This window comes from Dipodomys spectabilis, unplaced genomic scaffold (genome assembly GCF_019054845.1).
Source record: "Dipodomys spectabilis isolate Male_0828 unplaced genomic scaffold, ASM1905484v1 ptg000228l, whole genome shotgun sequence".
NCBI classification, from domain to species: domain Eukaryota; kingdom Metazoa; phylum Chordata; class Mammalia; order Rodentia; family Heteromyidae; genus Dipodomys; species Dipodomys spectabilis.
The window spans coordinates 5,875,513-5,880,794 of NW_024870905.1; the positions used below are offsets into that span (position 1 = coordinate 5,875,513).

At 34.2% G+C, this 5,282-nt stretch overlaps 1 pseudogene; it reads right to left on the reverse strand.

The window, feature by feature from the left end:
• Window positions 1-2,316: 2,316 nt before the first annotated feature.
• On the reverse strand, window positions 2,317-2,415 carry LOC122123474 (annotated as a pseudogene).
• Between the last annotated feature and the right edge of the window lie 2,867 nt (window positions 2,416-5,282).

Consider the following 5,282-nt stretch of genomic DNA (forward strand, 5'->3'; position numbering starts at 1 on the left):
TGAACAGATGAGCTTTAAGAGCTTTCTAATAGATCCATTATTTATTGTTACTCAACATTAGGAAAAATGTATAATGCAGTAAGTAAAATGGAAGTCCTTTGGAAGACTACTTAAATTCCTTGTTTTTTTAAAGACACTTGTTTTCATCTAAAAAAAATAGTCCTGTCTATTGTCTTCGTATGATTTTGATGATTGAATATGCTTAATGAAAAGTCAAAATGTATTAGTAGTCCTTTGTTATCAATTCTGACTTTTTCTTTTTGGAGAATATAATGATCAAAGCAATAGTTCAGAATCAGCAAGCAAGAGGTCAGAATCATGCTTCCAGTGCAAGTGGGTCACCAGTAAGTAATCCTCAATACCAGTTTCCACAAAGTTTTCTCACAGATACAATCAGCCTGCCTTTTCTAGCTGCTTTCCTAGCCTGTACCTATTCCTTCATTGTACAGGAAAGGTGTGATTCAACTGATTTCAGTCAGATCTGTTACTAGTGCTATAAGGATTTAGATTCTTATGTAGGCTATTAAAAAGGTATTTACTAATTTCAAGTAAATACATAAATTCTACTTCCATCTTTTTTTAAAAAAAAAATTCTGCTTGTTCTATAAATTGATCAGAGGCATGAATTTTGTGGATAGCTCATCTATGTCTTTCATGGCTCTCATAGATAATATGATTGCTCTATAATTATCCTAATTTATATTGTCTTATATTTTGGGTTGCATCATTTCACTTTCTGCACTGCCATTTCCCAAATCATTTATATAGGAGGCATTATTTCACATTTTCTCATTCCTAGAATAAGTTGCACATGAAGACACCACTGGTCCTCATTTTCAGTCTGTACTTTGAATATGGAGGAACATCTTTCCTCTGCTCTCCATTTATTCCCTAATCTCCAGTTAGAATAATTTCGAATACTAAAAATGGAAAAAGAAAATAAACCATGGTGAAAAAACATACGCAGAGAATTCACCAGATATTTCTGACCAGGTCAACCAACATGAACTATTAGGGAAATACATGGACACCTCATTTCACTGGTACTCAATATATCTGGTTAGGCAATTCTGATGAAGATGAAGAACAAGATGAAAATATGAGGAATGGTAAAAATTGCAAGAAAAAAAATGGAGAAGGATCCAAGCAAATTTCTTCTTTGGGCTGCTGAAAATAACCAGCTTACTACAGTGCAGAGAATACTTTCCAAAAAGGCTACTCATGTGAATACTAGGGATGACGATGAGTATACCCCTCTTCATCGGGAAGCCTGCAGTGGACACTTAGACATTGTCCGTGAGTTGGTGGCTCAAGGGGCACATGCAATAACTGTAGATGGCTGGACACCCCTGCACAGTGCATGTACGTGTAATAATACCAGAGTGGCTTCTTTCTTCTTCATGATGCAGATACCAATGCCCAGACTAAAGGCTTCTTGACCCCCTTGCATCTTGCTGCTGGTAATTGAGATAGCAAAAATACACTGGAACAGTTGAACCAATATGTCAAACCAGGTCTGAAGAACCACTTGGAAGAAACTGCATTTGATATTACCAAAAGGATAAGTATGTATCTACCTCTTTGAAGTTGTGGAAGGCTGTACAAATTGTTCTCCTAAATCCTAATGATTCGGTTAATTTTCTTAAATTTCAAAAATGTCATTAATTCCTTTTTGTCAATACAACATATTTTCACAATCCAAATAACAACAATATCTTATAGTAACAATTCACGGATTCTGTGGAGTTCTTCAAAGTGAATTGTATGCTTTTGATGTCAAAATGTATTCAAGAGTTTTTGTATACATCTATAATGATTTATGCAGAGTTTGTGATTTTGTTGATCAGAAATAATTTTAACTTATCTGTTGAAATGAGTAGTATAGAAACTAAAGATATTTCCATTGTTTGTCTGAAAAAGTATATTTTAAAATATTCTATATTCTATGTTTGTATAGTGTCCATAATCTCTTTTATTCTCTCCTAGATATAATACATTGAATTCTACATTGTTTTATAACATATAGGTTCATTAATGTGTCCTTTCAGATTGCATTCCATACAGAAACAGTTTAAGATTCCTTTTTTTTTTCCCTAGGTCCTTTTAGTATTATATTTCTTTGGGATAAAACGACAATGTTGTCTAATTTCAAAAGTTGTGTAAAGGTTATGCTATGTAAAGGCCTTTCTAAGGTGAAAATTTAATACACTGAAGTCAAAGTAACTTTTACTTATATGAATTAGGTGTATTGTTTCACTTGTAATTTTGTAATCAACTTTTTGATAGCTGTTTTTCATTTCTTGCATCTGAAGAATGAAAAATTTTGAATACTTCACAAATTTTCATATCATCCTGTACAAGTGCCATGTTAATCTCTATATTGTTGTAATTTTGGTATACAAGCTGCTGAAGAATGTAGTATTCTGCAAATTTTAGTAGTTAATGATGAAATATTTATAAAGGCTTATATGCTTAGGTGCCTATTTGTAACAAGGAAACTTTATTGTTCCTAAAAATGCTATTAATCTTATTTCCCTAAAATTCTGTGAATAGTTGAAAAAAAATGTTGTTCAGTTGATTGCTCACATTTGCAATTTTTTTGTCAATGACTAATTTAAGTCCTTTTCATTTAGAATTTGATCATACTTTCAAGTATTAATAGCTAAGTCCAAATGAGATGGCTTTTTCAAGTACTTATTTATCAAACTGTGTTAGCTCTGTGGAGCCAATGGATTCAAAGTAAGCCTTGTTTAAGAGCTACTTCTAAACATATGCAGCTGAGATTTTCCCAAATGAGGTCTTACTGGCACAAATGTCTACCTGACCCTTTACCCTTCTTCCATATAGGAATAGACCAACCAGAATATCTTACTCTGACAGCATAGATTGTATTAGTGGAACAAAACTAACATTAGTTACAAGGGATCATAGAGAGATGAACAGTTCAGCCAGAACTGTTCATACTAGAAGGCATTTTATCAAAATATGATTGTTTATGATACCTACCATTTCAAAAGTAGCTAAAGCCAAGAAAGTGAAAAAATGTTCATATTCATGATTACCTAATGTCTTGGCCTGTCTACCTTCCAAACAGGCAGGAACTTACACTACTGCCATTTTATCACCAAATATTTTCATAGTTGCAAGAGAAGTCCATATATTTCTCTTCATTATTAGGCCTTAAATTGGTAATGTTTTTTTATTATTTTTATTTCTATTATTATTTTTATTGTGAACAAAATGTACAGAGGGGTTACATTACATGGGCAAGATAATGAGTACATTTCTTATCAAGCATTGCAACCTCCTTCTTTGTTTACCCTTCACATCCCTTCCCAGCCTCCCCCCGACCCCCAACCAATCCTCCCCCTCACCAAAGTTGTAAAGTTCGTTTTGGACATGACATTGTTGCACGGGTCCACCAGTATCCTTAAACGACTTGTTTTTCCCCTTCTACTTCACAAATTATACCGACATCAAATATAGTGAAAGCAGGGGTTATAATGTGGGGGAGGGACATACAAAGCAACAAAAAGATAATCTTATAAGTGCATTAGAAACAAATGCATGAAAGAAAAAAAACCATTTAAATACATATCTTAGGATTCATTTTCCTAACATCACATTATCTGACCTTTTCTGCTTGACTCATACATATACTAGATATTGCAAATAAGAGAAACCATGGGACCTAGGTTTCTTTGGGCCTGGCTTACTTCACTTAATATAATTTTTTCCAAGTCTTTCCATTTCCTAACAAATGGGGCAATGCCATTATTTCTGATGGAGGCATAGAATTCCATTGTGTATATATACCACATATTCTTGATCCATTCATCTACTGAGGGGCATCTGGATTGGTTCCAAATCTTAGCTATGGTAAATAATTCTGCAATGAACATAGGTGTGCTGATAGCTATAGTGTGGTCTTGTTTGTAAACATTTGGGTAAATGCCCAAAAGTGAGATTGCTGGGTCATAGGGGAGCTGTGTGTGAAGTTTTTTGAGAACCTCCGTACTGCTTTCCAAAGTGGTTGAACAAGTTTACACTCCCACCAACAATGCAGTAAGATTCCCTTCTGTCCACATCCCCTCCAGCATCTGTTGTTATTACAGTTCTTCATTTTTGCCATTCTAACTGGGGTGAGGTAGTATCTCAATGTTGTCTTGATTTGCATTATCACCCTACACCAGAATCAACTCCAGAATCAACTTCGGAGTCAAAGCAGACACTCTGAAAACATTACAGGATAGAATAGGAGAAACCCTAGGTCTCCTTGGCTCAGGTCGAAATTTTCTGAATAGAGACCCGGAAACAAAACAAATCAAAGAAAGGTTTGACAAATGGGATTGCATGAAGTTGCAGAGCTTCTGCATGGCAAAGGACATAGCTAGCAAGATCAATAGAAAGCCCACGGATTGTGAGAAGATCTTCACTAGCCATACAACGGACAAGGGTCTCATATCTAAAATATACTTGGAACTCAAAAAATTAAATCCCCAACAACAAATACTCAAAGAAACAACTGCCCAATAAATAAGTGGGCTAAAGACTTAAAGAGAAACTTCTCTGAAGAACAAAGAAGAATGGCCAATAGACACATGAAGAAAAGCTCAACCTCCCTAAATTGCTAATGTTTTAACCACAGTGTTTCCTCTTGCGTCCAGGCTGTAAATCTACAAATGGTAAAGCTTTAGGTTTAACTCTACTAAACACTGAGGTAGAGATAATGGAATAATACTTTAAAACAGAGTTGCCTTTGATATCCTAACCACAACAGAACAATGCAAAACATGAGCCTTTTCATTATATTATATATAGTTATATATTTTACATTTTTATGTGATGATTTTATATTTCACACTATGAAAGTTACTAGAATTAATTGATAATTTGACAAATAAATTGATATTTATTCCAATCAATACAATTAGAATATAAATAATTAGGTTTAGAATATATATCAGAATATAAAATGTATCAATGCAATATTTTAGGTACAAACTTGTGATACCTTCTAAGTGTACATGGCCTTCTGAAATCACATAGCAAAAAATGAGTGTTGTTTTCCTCTAATCTACATGGGATTTTATTCTGCTGCTCTGTATATTGTTTTAACTCGCTGGTCCCAAACTGTTTTTCTCCATATTTCTGAAGCATTCCAGTAATTATTCCCAAATTTTGCTGATATGATGTCTAAAAAATACTTCTCTTCTGTAGGACCCATGGGTCCTAGGATCTCAGGTCCCAGTTACCTGTATCATCAGATAACAGGGGCAAGA